Consider the following 15982-nt stretch of genomic DNA (forward strand, 5'->3'; position numbering starts at 1 on the left):
ACACTTATGTGACTCACCACCAGTGGCTGGGCCTCATAAGCGTACGGCATCTAGTGAAACCAGGCATGATGGCTCCATTTTCTGCAGCTGTGCAGTCGCAGGGAATCACCACCAGTGGCGGGCCTCATAAGCGTTCAGCATCCGGCGATACCAGGCATGATGGTCCCATGTTCTGCAGCTGTGCACTCGCAGGGAAACCCAGGGTCAGGATTCAGATGGAATGAGTAATAGATGTTCCATGTCTATCGTAAGTTTGCCCTTAGTTATTGTCATGCAGCCACTTTCCATGGTAGGAGGGATGCTCGGCTAGGTCGGCGGCCTCGGAATGTAGCCTGGTGACTGACCTGTTGATTCGAGGTCCTTTTTTTTTGGTGTCTCGTGGCAGGCTTGTCATTAGGCTACTTTGAACGCGGCTACATGACGGAGGATGTCGTCGCCAACGTCTAGTATTTGCATTCATTTCGAACTCAAACCTCTTTTTTTATAGCCCGTAGCTCGATGAGATCGATCTTGCCTGCCTGCTGGTTGTATAACATCATGGCACCGCGTGGGTCTTGCACTCTCATGATAAGTCCAAACACGATAGACATATTAGTCACTAGCAATAGTGTGGCTAGGATTGGAAATATTATTCAACCCTCGTGCACCAAACTACCTATCACCCCACCCTCCAATGCCCCAAAATTTCAGTGGCGTAGTGGATATAAGAGAAGATAGCTCGCTTAATTCCTGGTCGTTGAAGTCCGCCATCCTGTCTTCCAGTCAATGTGCGGGCCATGTCCTCCCTAGACGACAGAAAACATGATGGTCCAGAAACCAGGTGCGTTGCCTGCACGGTGCAGTACTTGTTCTAGCTGATGCGGTGATGTAGTGTGTCCTACCCTTGGGTCAGTGCCCTCGGTCTCCCCCAAACTTCGGCAAATAATCACAATCCAATTGTACGTGTCGTTGAAGCTGCGAATATCGGGTGAATGTTGACATTTTTAAACGAACCAGTATAACGATTGCCCACCTCAGCCTTGCTTGTACGATCTGGGTGATGGAAATGAATGCTTGGATTTCATCACATGCGGGACTGCGCCCGGACATTTCAGCGCTGTCCATGGTGTCAAGGACATGGCGCGTAACGTTGAGATCACTTGCGGTTGGCAAGATTGTGGGTCTCTGGTGAAGCGGCACAACTTCATGCGCCACGTCCGTGAGATCCACTTGGGCCATGGGCGGAGAGCAAACTAAAACTGAAGTACCGGTAACTCTTGGGAGCGAGCCGCTGCTGCAGAAGTTCCCTGCGCACTCGGACTACATGGTAATGCCATATAGATGGATGCAGGGGAGGGCCATGGCGCGAACAAAAATGCATGTTTTAATACATACAATAGAGTCTGAGAAAATAGAAGAATACATGCAGGTCTTGTTTTTTTTTGTTTTTTTTTGACAAGGGTGCTGTGCAGTGTTGTATTAATCGATGAACACTGAACCGTTACTCCACGTGACTAAAAAAGACGGATCGAAGCAGCCTTGTTATCGATCGACTACAGTATATATTTTCTTGGATAGACCGATCCATCAATTCACGATTGGAGCATAGTTGCAATGGGGGTTACTGACTGCAGCTCGGAAAATGCGTGGACTTAGTGGACACAGTTTCCGATAGACTGCAAAAATTAACCAATCTTGAGCACTTGAGCCCCAGAATGGTGTTAGTGTATATAGAATATCAGTGAGTGAAGATATAAACTATGATTCCCCTCTTTTTTTTATTGGGATATACCTAACATCCCCTACCCCCACCCGTCCCCCTCCCCCCCTTTCACGATGGCTATAGTTGGTAGGTTTTCACACACCACATTAGTCCCCATCAGCATCGGTACACCACCAACTTGGTGGCCAATCTCGAGTCACCAAGCAAGGTTAATAAATGTCCTAGTGTTTGCCTGCAGTCTGGATCTAAACCTATCTCATACTAGAAGCCAGCGACATTGCAGGCGGGCAGCCACCTCGTTGACAGCATGCTACGTGTAGGAGGCTCTGTCCTATAGACATGCATGCCGCCGCACTCAGCTATTTCCCGAGTCAATAAAATCCCCCTTGAATAAGAAACACAATAAACGTTTTACTATACAAGGTATCTCGACAACCATTCCATGAGTATACAATGTCATGCCATGCTCTGATGGTATAAAAAAAGTATTCACGAGGTGGTGAATAAGGGTGCTTGGCAATGTATAGCATAGCCCCCGAGACATACATGCCCACAGTGCCATCATGATGACCTCTTCCCTTGCCGTTCTCCAGGCTACCTTCTTCATACATGACATTACGAGCCACAACCCGAGTATACCACTTCTCCTGTCCCAGCTCATTCGATGGCTAGCCACTCACTACTCCATCTCACACAAAGTCCAATGAAGATACATCGTGGTTGTATGTCCAACAAGCAAGGTCCGGTTCGTTTTCATGCCCATCATCGAATTCACAAGTGCATTTCTTGTCTTTTTTCGCAGTCAATCACTCTGCCTCATCAGGTCCATCCTTTGCATTCTCTCCCCCTCTCGTCCATTCCCTCCATCCCCTGTTTTCCTTGCTGCTGGCTTTGTATCCCCTGTTACTGCATTGACCCTCCTGTTTCCCTGCAGCGTCTGCACAATTGCACCAAAACTGCGGCTAGTTGTTACAAGTCGTTACATTGCCGTTTAGTGAATTGATCGACAGTGGATCCAGAGTGCCATACAAAGGCCAGGATAGAGGAAATTAAAAAAAAAAAAAAGCGGTCCTGGGTGTATGATGAGATGGGGGAAAAACGACACAGACCAAGCCAACCACACCTCCTGCAAAGAATGTAGTTTCAATGTCATGTATAAATGTATTGGGGCCGTATCTGTGAGGGAACCCCTCGCACATTGTCATGGTCGTTCTTCAGAGCAGCCATGTTAGGAGCTTGACAGCAAGGGGAGGGATGGGGTGGTGCAAAAGAGGTCACCGGAATGGACCAACCAAAGTGCATCTCAGAAGATTTGGGAGTGAGGTATGCATCCGAGAATGTTGACGGGGTTGGTACCCACCTAGATAATAGGGCTAAGGGTACCGACAACGAAGTCACTCGGTGCTGCGGATGTTATCCAGGAGTAGTCTCGCCAGTGTTACCTGGTGACTTATCTTCGCCTGTTCACCGGACTCTTTCACTTCGCATACTCGAACCATTTACTTGGAGGTGTCTGAAGATGGGTCCATGCCAATAATCTATTGTTGGCAATATCTATGAGGCAGTGCAACAGTCTGGTCACCTAACTACGGTCAGTAGGTATGGTAGTTCGATCGGCAGATCGCTTTCTACCAAGTCACGGAGATAATTTACACCCAATTTCAACCCAGCTCGGCTTTGTTTATAGACCTAAATATTACTTGGCCTCAGATGTTATTCATATTCAAGTGCCTCGGGCAAACAAAATGTCGTCTGGATAACAAACAATACTGTACGAGGTATGTCAACAACCATCCACTAGATACCTCATGCAAACACCATATGCTAGTATAATAAAAGTACGGGAAATAAACTTGCTTAGTAATCATGTAAGATTCTATGTCCCTCCCCCTTTTACTGGCACTCGGTGCCTGCGACTACATGCTCGCAGTACCATCACGATGATTTTTTCCCCCCACCATTCTCCAGACCACCTTTATCATACATGACATCCTGGGTGTGATATACATATAATGGCCACGTACAAGAGTAGCAGTGTGAAGACAATGTTGAAAATCTTCCCGGCCTCAAAGAGAATTGATGAATGGCTGCCAGGATTTCTGGAATCTGACAAGCACAGCATCTACGTTTGCTGTGGTAAAAAGTAGACCATGATCGTGATGATGTACATTGGGCGTCTATGGGATGGGATGGGATGGGATGGAGGTCATGCTTGCCATCGATATCTGGTTGATTAACCTTGGCTTCTTCAAAGAACCTGGTGACCCTGAGAAATGCAAGGAAGGGTCAGCATGGGGTATGGATATACCTGTCTTGGAAGTGTGTCTGTGAGAAAATCCCTAGCACTGAGCATGTTTATGAATGTGGTCTTCAGGATTGGAAGTCGAAAGGAGGGATTATTCACACACGATGTGACCGACGAGTGGTTGTTGACCCTGTCATCACAATGTCTAACACAGAAACCCTGTCCTCGTTGTCATTGCTCGTACGACGCTCTGGTTTGCTTTTGTAACTGCCTTCTTGCCTACTTTCTAGGGCTGGTTTTTTATTTCGTCGTTCCACGGTCTGCCTTGGTCCTTAATATCAACACCCAGGAGAGTGGGGATGGGTCAGATGGACCTGGAGCTCAAGGCAAGGTTGGAGGCAACAAAGAAGATCATGGATCTGTGTTATACAGGATGAGAAAGGAGAGCACAGCAGGCACTAGGCTGACTATGCCCCATCTGGCAACGCCATTATTATCAGGTTAACTGACTTCAGCACACACAGAATAGCCCTGTGATAAAAGAAGTGCAAGGAAGGTATCAAACATCTTTTCATGACAATCTTCCATTCCGCTCTGCCACAGATGATATACTTCATCGGGGCTGTGCTCTGATTGGGCGGGACCATAGGAGCTTACATCAATGGACACTGAACTCTTCCTGACTTACTTCATTATGCTTCAACCTATCAAGGTCGGGCTCAATTGGTCCATTGTTCTGGCTTGGTTTAGCTTAAATCACCTCACGGAAACATTAGTAAGTGTAACTTTTCATGCTGCACTGCTGAGGAAGATATTTGATGTATTACCTCGGTACTTACTTATTTTGTTGGACTTACCACAATACTGTTCCCTACTGCACTGTTCCAAGCATTGCTGACCCTGGATGTGAAATGCCTGATGTAATGGTGGCCTGCTCAGGTATTCCTGGCTATCATCTGTGTCGCAAGTCGCAACCGAAGAATCCAATAGCCAGACCCCTCCCTGTTCTCAGAAATCATTCCATGCCATTGTTGTTTATTTTTTTTTCCAGGTAAGAAGGTAAGTTAGGGTGAGCTTTGTGACGTTTTCAGCCATTCTATTGAAAAGTTTATGTGCCAGATCACCAGTGACTGCACCCTCTTAAGTGTGTGGCATCCATGACACCAGGCATGATGATTCCGATTTCTGCAGCCCTGCAGGCTCAGGGAGACCAGGTAGTGTCGCTTCCAATGGAAGGAGTGATAGACCTTCCATGTTTGTTATGAGTATGTCCTTTTCTGTTATTATGTAGCCGTCTGTGGTGGGGGAGATGATTGATGATCGGTGATACATATCATTGGCAGCCTCCGGATGTAACTTGGCAGCCAGCCTGTTAATTTGAATGCCTTTTTTTAGTGGCCATAGGGGGGAGGGCCTCTAACGTCTTCCCTGAACGCCACTTGCCCAGGAATACCTGTCATTTCGCTGCTGTTCTGATTCATTTCTAATAGTTCAAAGGTTTGTTTGTTTGGTTCATACCTCAATCACAATGAATCCGTCTCATTGGGCTGTGTACTAGTACTGCCAGTGCAACCCATTCACCAACCAGAAGATATGGAGGTGATGTTTTGCCTCATCCAACAGCTGGTTGCATAACATCAAGGTGCCTCCACTGATCCAGCTGGAGGGGTTTTGCGCTCTTGCACTAAGCCCACTCTCAGAATATGACACAGTGTTGGATATATTTATGACATTATTATGTGTAGCCTGCCAGTGATGCCAATGATAACCTGACTTGGGTGGGCAATCCCGTTCAACCTTCATTGTGCTGACTCACCTATCCCTGACCTGCCCCCAATCTACTCCATGCATCATGTGGTAGCTATAAGAGAAAAATGACATGTCTATTTCCTGGATATCGAAGTCCACCACTGTCCCCTCCCCCTGCTAACCTGATGGACATGTCCTTCATAGATGATGGAACTCACAAACATGGTGGTGACACAGAAACCAGGTGCATTGACCACACGGTCAGGTACTTGCTCTGGCTGATGTGTAGCAGTGTCTCCTATGCTTTAGCCAACATCATAGAGCTGCTTCAAACAACAAACAACTCAACTGTATGTGTCTTCAGAGCTGTGTATAATTGGTGAATGTTGACATCTTTGAAAGAACCGGTATAGTAATTGTGCACTCCAGCTGTGCCTCTACCTTCGAGATGATGGAAACGAGTGTTTGGAGTTCATCACCTGTGGTTCAGTGCCCGAACATTTCAGGGATTTCCATGCCATCAGGAACATGGCACGTGATGTCGAGATCACTTGTTGCTGGCCAAACTGTGGATGTTGGGTACAGTGGCTAGTTTTCACAAGCCTTATTGGTTCCAGTCGAGAGCATGTTGCAAATTCATATGCCACATGCTGTTGGCTATCTGAGTCTACATCGAGTCACCAAGCAAGGTTAACAATGCCAGTGTTTGCCGGTAGTCTAGATCTAAAACGAACAGGGTTACCTACCCTACCTCGAATTTGCAATGTTAGTACATAACAGAAGACAAGGCCATCCTGGATGGCAGTCACCTCCTTGACAAGCATGCCATATGCAAGGGGCTCCCTGTCCTATACAACACGAATAAGACACACAAACCTTGTGTTCAACCCAGCACAGTGCCCTTGTAAACATGCAGTAAGCATTATGCTGTATGTGTCTGTTACTTATGCAAATGTTGCTGTTACTGCACATGGCCGGTTCCCGAGTCAATAAAATCCTGTTTTCAGACAAGCAATACATGAAGTATCTCGATAACCATCCCCTGGATATCAATACAATGACATGCTGTGCTCCGATGGTAAAATAAAGGCACTCACGAGCTGGTGAATAAACATATTTGATAACATATGGTATAGCCCCTGTGAGCTACATACTTGCGGCGCCATCAAGATGCTCTGTCCTTCTGCCACACTCTAGGCATTCTTCATACACGACATCATGGACCACATCTCCTGCACACCCCTGCTCCTGCAGGGACTCGCCATTCCATCTAACCCACACAACCCAATACCCGGCAGGGCCTCCAATGAAGATAACACCATTTATTGTGATAGCAGTCCTGGTTGTAATCCGAGGAGGAGCTGGCCCCAGTTCGCTTTTGTGCCTGTTGTCCTCACATGGGGTGGGTTGTAAGTCTGTTCGTGCTCATTTACTCTGCCTTGCCCAGGCAGTCTTTCATATTCTCTCCCTTCTATACATCCCTCGCCCTCACGTCCCTGATAGCATCTCTCGTTTCCTTCACCGTTCCAGTGCCCCATTCATTCACCCTCCTGTGCCCTTGCAACAGCTCTGCAATCACGGTTATGCCAAAGCAAAGAAGGCCCAAGAATAGAAAGGCTGATCATTGCATTGGAGCTCAGTGGGGAAAGAGTGGATGGATTGGCTGTAGATCCAGAGCGTCATACCAAGGCAAGGACATAAATGACAAAAAAGATCATGGACCTGCATGTATGCAGAATGAGAACCAAGTCAACCACACTCTGGGCATACCAACATTACCCAGACGTCCCACAAATAAAAATGCTATGGTGCTCTGGTCCTCTTGTGCCCACTTTGTGGCAGGAGAAAATGGGTGAGACATATAACAATCACTGACAAGAATGATAGCCTGGATATGAGATTCAGCATCATCCATGCTCGGAGGAGGGAATCGATGAACAACCCTCAGGAATACTTGAATCTGACCAGTACAGGACCCATGTTGGCTGTAGTCCATTCATCATGGAAGGGCAGACAATAGTTGCGATGATAAATATCAGGCAGTTGCGGGATGGGACTCATCTGTGCATGCAGATTCCTTGCACGGTTGCTGGCTTCACATTTTACAGAGCAACCTGTCGATATCTGGCTGACCAACCTTGACTTTTTCAACGAGCCTCGCAATCATCAAGAAGTACAAGGAGGAGAGTTTCATCAGGAGGTGTAGATGCCCCATCTCAGGAGCATGTTTATGGAGGTGGTCATCTGGGTCTTGACAGGAGAAAGACTCTTTGCACACGACCAGATAGACGAGTGGGTGATGACCCTGTTTGATGTTTGGGTTACTATATAACAAGAACATAAACAGTCACCTGCTGAAGGGGACCTACTGGTATAAACGGTCGTTCGCATTCATGTTCTTGGTGGTGAAGCCCACAGTGGGCAATCCCACGCATGGGCAAGGTGAGTCAGGAGCAGGGAAGATGAGAATGGTATGACCTTGGCACTGAGTGGATCACATGTGGTGTTCGGTGTCATGAAGTAGTGGTGGATACATTGATGCATAAGGCTCAGAAGGGGAAGTCTCACAGTCTCCTCTGAGCAAACTAAGGACTCGACAAAACGCAATCACTCCTTCGAAGTTGGATGAATGCGTGTCCCAGAGGAATGGGTCCTGGTGGGTTTGGGACCTGTGCCGAGGATGCTGATAGGTTTCGGGCATTGGGTGGGTCCAATCTGTGGTCGTTTCGGCGTCCCTGGTATCATCCAGGAGCTGTGTTGTCATTGTCTGTCCACGAGACTCCCTTGTTTTGCTAACCTGGGAATTGTTTACATAACGCCGTATTTGTATCAATCAACAACCCATGCTATTCCACGTCCTGGGTTGCCCAGCTGCAGAGGGTCAGCGTATCTTATGTAGTACGTTTGCACGGTCCACACTACCGCTCTTTCGACAAGGACAACTTGACATAACCATTCTTTGTGCTGCTCTTGATTTTTGTTCGACACCTACATTGTCACGCACGCTCGCCTCTCCTAGCCGCTTCCTCATTGTCATGGTATTCTATACGGCCAAAGCATACACGAATATATGTGATCTGATTTTACCTTGCCGCACTGCACTGCGTCTCGAGCCACAACCAAAGTAGCGAAGAAACGTGTGTCAGACACAGTAACGATTCTCCTTTCCCTCCATGTTTCTGAAAACGGCTTGCCCTGATTCAACAGTGGGTGTACTGTCCACGCGCACACAAGCCTCGACATCGACATTACCCATATCAGGCGATATATATCTTCTTCTAGAACGATCTAGCCCCGGCCCTCAAGGCAGAAGACAGCCATTTCTGCCGTATCGGTCCGATCGGGGAACGAAATTGACGCTGCGATAAGCTGTTTGTCGCCCTTCCACCAGACCTATCCTCTACCCACTCGCTTTTGCATTGACGTTGACCATCTGCCATCAGAAATCATGAGTGACAAGCCACTGCGTGATGCCGTCCGGCGTCTCAAGTTTCGAGTCCTCATCATCGGTAGGGCAAATGCAGGGAAGACATCCATCTTACAAAGAGTCTGCGAAACAACGGAGAGCCCGAAGATTTACAGGGTTAGCGGAGGTCGCCGTGAAGAGGTAGTGTCTTGCCTAGTTTTGAACGCTCCCGACCTTATCATTTGATTAGGTTCACCTCGACCCTACTATTGAGGTCAGTCAACAGTCTGTCGGTGATCGGGATTTTTTGACTATGACACGATTAGCGTGGCAATCACAATATCGAGGACGAGCTCATATTCACGAATCACGAGGGTTATATTTTCCATGACTCTTGTGGTTTTGAGGCTGGCAATGAGGACGAGCTACGAACAGTCCAGGATTTTGTGCACAGAAAGGTGACTGAGCGCCGATTGCGGGACAGGCTGCATGCTATCTGGTGTGTTACAAGTGTTATTGCTAACTCATGAGATTGGCGAGCTCACGAGCCATTTCTAGGTATTGCATTCCAATGGAAAGTGCTCGTCCGGCCTTGGACATGAAATTCTTTGACGCTGTTTGTTCAGATAAAAATGGTATGTCTGAATTGCGAGGTCACACGTTGATCCTGATACATGTGTGATACACAGTGCCTGTGATTGCAGTTTTCACGAAGTATGACCAGTTCAAACTGGATGTTCAGATGGATTTGGAAGACGAATCTGAAGCAAATGCTACTCCGACCTTGGAGGATATCAATGAAGAGGCAGAGAAGATTTTTAAGGATGAATACTGGAATGTAATAAAGGAGAGTTCACCAAAATATGTCAGGTTGGAAAGTAAGATTCATCCATGCTTACATTAAATTTGGTTGATTGGTGTGGGTCAGATATGCACGAACCTGGTGCAAGCTGCAGTGCCTTGATAATAGAAACAGCAAATGCATTGGATGAGGATGTACTAAGACATATGCTAGTGGCTGTACAGAGGGAAAATCTAATGATTAGTGTGGAAATGGCAGTGAAGAGGTAAGTGTCAGGTAATGAAATGGAACATTACCTCACATGCTGCAGGACAAGGTTTGGGAGGGACGGAAGAACCATTGTTGAATCATGCATTGGCTACTTTCCACATCTATGGGTATGTACACAAAGTTTGTGTTGTGTGGCTGATGCCTCATGGCATGTCTTCCACTGCTGCTCTACAGGTGGTAAGTGATCTTGTTTGATTACAATGTGCTGGAGTCACATGGTTTTTATGCCACTGTTGCTTTTCAGCCTGTAAGTGACCTCATAGGACAATGGTGTGCTGAAGACTTATGGTTGCCTTGCCATTGCTGCTCTTCAGCTTGTAAGTGATCTCATGTGATGGCAGTGTGCTGGAGTCTCATGGTTGCCTTGCCATTGCTGCTCTTCAGAGGGTAAGTGATCTCATGTGATGGCAGTGTGCTGGAGTCTCATGGTTGCCTTGCCATTGCTGCTCTTCAGCTTGTAAGTGATCTCATGTGATGGCAGTGTGCTGGAGTCTCATGGTTGCCTTGTCATTGCTGCCCTCCAGGGTGTAAGTGATCTCATGTGATGGCATTGTGCTGGAGTCTCATGGTTGCCTTGCCATTGCTGCTCTTCAGTGGGTAAGTGATCTCATGTGATGGCAGTGTGCTGGAGTTCTCATGGTTGCCTTGTCATTGCTGCCCTCCAGGGTGTAAGTGATCTCATGTGATGGCATTGTGCTGGAGTCTCATGGTTGCCTTGCCATTGCTGCTCTTCAGGATGTAAGTGATCTCATGTGATGGCAGTGTGCTGGAGTCTCATGGTTGCCTTGCCATTGCTGCCCTTCAGCTTGTAAGTGATCTCATGTGATGGCAGTGTGCTGGAGTCTCATGGTTGCCCTGCCATTGCTGCCCTCCAGGGTGTAAGTGATCTCATGTGATGGCAGTGTGCTGGAGTCTCATGGTTGCCTTGCCATTGCTGCTCTTCAGACTGTAAGTGATCTCATGTGATGGCAGTGTGCTGGAGTCTCATGGTTGCCTTGCCATTGCTGCTCTTCAGGATGTAAGTGATCTCATGTGATGGCAGTGTGCTGGAGTCTCATGGTTGCCCTGCCATTGCTGCTCTTCAGCTTGTAAGTGATCTCATGTGATGGCAGTGTGCTGGAGTCTCATGGTTGCCTTGCCATTGCTGCTCTTCAGGATGTAAGTGATCTCATGTGATGGCAGTGTGCTGGAGTCTCATGGTTGCCTTGCCATTGCTGCCTCTCAGGGTGTAAGTGATCTCATGTGATGGTGGTGTGCTGGAGTCTCATGGTTGCCTTGTCATTGCTGCCCTCCAGTGTGTAAGTGATCTCATGTGATGGCAGTGTGCTGGAGTCTCATGGTTGCCTTGCCATTGCTGCTCTTCAGCTTGTAAGTGATCTCATGTGATGGCAGTGTGCTGGAGTCTCATGGTTGCCTTGCCATTGCTGCTCTTCAGGATGTAAGTGATCTCATGTGATGGCAGTGTGCTGGAGTCTCATGGTTGCCTTGCCATTGCTGCTCTTCAGGATGTAAGTGATCTCATGTGATGGCAGTGTGCTGGAGTCTCATGGTTGCCTTGCCATTGCTGCTCTTCAGGCTGTAAGTGATCTCATGTGATGGCAGTGTGCTGGAGTCTCATGGTTGCCTTGCCATTGCTGCTCTTCAGCTGGTAAGTGATCTCATGTGATGGCAGTGTGCTGGAGTCTCATGGTTGCCTTGCCATTGCTGCTCTTCAGATGGTAAGTGATCTCATGTGATGGCAGTGTGCTGGAGTCTCATGGTTGCCTTGCCATTGCTGCTCTTCAGATGGTAAGTGATCTCATGTGATGGCAGTGTGCTGGAGTCTCATGGTTGCCTTGCCATTGCTGCTCTTCAGAGTGTAAGTGATCTCATGTGATGGCAGTGTGCTGGAGTCTCATGGTTGCCTTGCCATTGCTGCTCTTCAGCTTGTAAGTGATCTCATGTGATGGCAGTGTGCTGGAGTCTCATGGTTGCCTTGCCATTGCTGCTCTTCAGAGGGTAAGTGATCTCATGTGATGGCAGTGTGCTGGAGTCTCATGGTTGCCTTGCCATTGCTGCTCTTCAGGATGTAAGTGATCTCATGTGATGGCAGTGTGCTGGAGTCTCATGGTTGCCTTGCCATTGCTGCTCTTCAGAGGGTAAGTGATCTCATGTGATGGCAGTGTGCTGGAGTCTCATGGTTGCCTTGCCATTGCTGCTCTTCAGCTTGTAAGTGATCTCATGTGATGGCAGTGTGCTGGAGTCTCATGGTTGCCTTGCCATTGCTGCTCTTCAGGATGTAAGTGATCTCATGTGATGGCAGTGTGCTGGAGTCTCATGGTTGCCTTGCCATTGCTGCTCTTCAGCTTGTAAGTGATCTCATGTGATGGCAGTGTGCTGGAGTCTCATGGTTGCCTTGCCATTGCTGCTCTTCAGGATGTAAGTGATCTCATGTGATGGCAGTGTGCTGGAGTCTCATGGTTGCCTTGCCATTGCTGCTCTTCAGGATGTAAGTGATCTCATGTGATGGCAGTGTGCTGGAGTCTCATGGTTGCCTTGCCATTGCTGCTCTTCAGGATGTAAGTGATCTCATGTGATGGCAGTGTGCTGGAGTCTCATGGTTGCCTTGCCATTGCTGCTCTTCAGTGGGTAAGTGATCTCATGTGATGGCAGTGTGCTGGAATCTCATGGTTGCCTTGCCATTGCTGCTCTTCAGAGGGTAAGTGATCTCATGTGATGGCAGTGTGCTGGAGTCTCATGGTTTCCTTGCCATTGCTGCTCTTCAGGATGTAAGTGATCTCATGTGATGGCAGTGTGCTGGAGTCTCATGGTTGCCTTGCCATTGCTGCTCTTCAGAGGGTAAGTGATCTCATGTGATGGCAGTGTGCTGGAGTCTCATGGTTTCCTTGCCATTGCTGCTCTTCAGCTTGTAAGTGATCTCATGTGATGGCAGTGTGCTGGAGTCTCATGGTTGCCTTGCCATTGCTGCTCTTCAGGATGTAAGTGATCTCATTTGATGGCAGTGTGCTGGAGTCTCATGGTTGCCTTGCCATTGCTGCTCTTCAGAGGGTAAGTGATCTCATGTGATGGCAGTGTGCTGGAGTCTCATGGTTGCCTTGCCATTGCTGCTCTTCAGGATGTAAGTGATCTCATGTGATGGCAGTGTGCTGAACTCTCATGGTTGCCTTGCCATTGCTGCTCTTCAGCTTGTAAGTGATCTCATGTGATGGCAGTGTGCTGGAGTCTCATGGTTGCCTTGCCATTGCTGCTCTTCAGTGGGTAAGTGATCTCATGTGATGGCAGTGTGCTGGAGTCTCATGGTTGCCTTGCCATTGCTGCCCTCCAGGGTGTAAGTGATCTTATGTGATGGCAGTGTGCTGAACTCTCATGGTTGCCTTGCCATTGCTGCTCTTCAGCTTGTAAGTGATCTCATGTGATGGCAGTGTGCTGGAGTCTCATGGTTGCCTTGCCATTGCTGCTCTTCAGGATGTAAGTGATCTCATGTGATGGCAGTGTGCTGGAGTCTCATGGTTGCCTTGCCATTGCTGCTCTTCAGACTGTAAGTGCTCTCTTGTGATGACAGTGTGTGGATAACTCATGGTTGCTCTGCCATTGTTCTTCAGATTGTAAGTGGTCTCATGTGATCACAGCCTGCCTGGTGCTGTTCTACCATCTCTCATGCACTTTTTAATCATGTTTAATAGCTCTCCATTTTTAACATCCTCAGGCCATTCTTTGTCCAGGTATCTTAAATGTTGTTCATTGTGACCTTGGCTTCACATATGTGTTAGATTGATTTGGACCTGAATGATCCTCACAAACTACATCATGTTTTGATGGGTATACATCTCTCATTTATTTATTCTGTTGAGTCTCATTGATTTATAGTTTCCACACTGATTTTGGAATCTGCTTCTATCCTCTTTCTATCTTCAGCTGTCTCCATTTGTGAAGCTTTACAACAATCATGCTGCAGGTTTAACAGTCTATATTCCAACATCAAATCTGTGTTCCCTCTTTCTGCTGATCAAGCTCATACCAATGATTATCTGGCCTTTGTGCTTGAGCATAGACTTGGTAGGTCTTCCTGTTCCTTATTGCTTCTCATGTCATAATTGCTTTCTAGTTCCTTTTTCAGGCCAAGTGCAAAGGCCATACACAGATTGTTGATGAATTTTGCCAACATCACAGCATTGCAATCACTGGTGGGAAAATTTGTTGGCCATTGCCATCAGTGTGGAAATCAAATAAATAAATAAATTTACAAACTGGGAACTCCTGTCTGTCAGGTAGACCCATGCCTGGGGCTCCCTCTGCTAGTATCTGCCTGTTTCATTGCATAACACTTGGTTGTCAACTTTGCACCTTCTACATAGTTGACCAGCTTTAACCATGACAACATGTTTTGTGTGGTTGTTTCCAAGTAGGGACAGACTAACAAAAGTGAAGATACTCAGGCTTCTATTGAGAGAAGAGTGAGGTGCACAAAGGAAAAATAATGTGCCACAATGACTGTGCTTATGTAAGATATTACCGGTGTAGGAAATATAATTAATGTGCATCAACATGCCCACTCAATGGTGAATATCTCAATAAGTAACACCTAAGCCAATAGAATAACAAATGTGCTTACATATCTCTAGAAAGTCCCTTGGTCAAGATGTCTGCCAGCTGCTCATTTGTAGACATGTACACCACAGAGACATCCCCTGACTTGATCTTCTCTTGAATGAAGTGATGATGAATGGAGATGTGTTTCATACAATCATGAAACATTGCATTTCTCACCTGTGAGATTGCTGATTGATTGTCAACATGGAGAGGGGTGGGGTCAGCTCATGCAGCCATGTCTATTTCACCAAGCAGTGTGCAGATCCAAATAGCTTCTTTTGTGGCTGCCCAAACAGCCATATACTCAGCCTCAGTGCTCAAAAGAGCAACAGAGGTTTTCTTTTTCAATGACCAGCTCACTGCACCACCACATAAGATGAATGCATAGCCAGTGATAGAATGTTGATTATTAACATTGGACACCCAATCTATATCCACATACCCAGCCAGAGTGGGTCCTGATGCTGCAGAGTAGTGGAGATGCAAGGTAGTGGTCCCTCAGAGATAGCAATAGACTCTTTTGAGGGCCACCCAGTGGTGCTCACCTGGAGTTGCTGCATGCCTGCTAAGGATGCCCACTGCATAGGCAAGGTCAGGGCAAGTAGCCAACATAGTGTACATCAAGGCTCTGAAAGCACTCTGATAGCATGCAACATCTGACTTGGCCTGTTCAAGTTTTTTGAGTTTGAGACTGGGTTCAGTAGGTGTACCAACAGTACACATATCCTGTGACCCAAAGCACCAGAGTATAGACTTGACATATCTTTCCTGTGAGAGCTCAATTTCTCCTTTATCATGGTGTGGGAAGCAGGTATCCACTACTCAGTATGAGGGTGTGGGCTCCAGCCTAGGGATAGGTGATCTGAGGGGGTGAGCTTGACCCAAGGGGAGTTGCTCTAGCTGTAGGAGGATGGCAGGGAGTGAATGCAACAGAGTCATGCAAGTTGATTGACCTGTAAATGAAGAGTGTGATTGATTAAGGGGGAGACTAGCCTTGAGCTGGCCTTGAAAGTGTTGCAAATATGCCTCTACTCAGTGCTAGGCAAGGGAAAGGGAAGGGGTTGTGTTGACATTGTTACTTCTGCTCTCTCTCTCTGTCTCTAACTTGGGGGCTTCAAAGTTGTTATTTTTCCTGTCAATGATGACAGATATATGAGGTGCTACATGTGGATTATGTAACTATGAAGTAAGCAGCATCAGAAGTCAAAAGAGTGACAA

This window comes from Pisolithus orientalis (genome assembly GCF_024613125.1).
Source record: "Pisolithus orientalis strain OTSU chromosome Unknown F5J12scaffold_145, whole genome shotgun sequence".
Taxonomy (NCBI): domain Eukaryota; kingdom Fungi; phylum Basidiomycota; class Agaricomycetes; order Boletales; family Pisolithaceae; genus Pisolithus; species Pisolithus orientalis.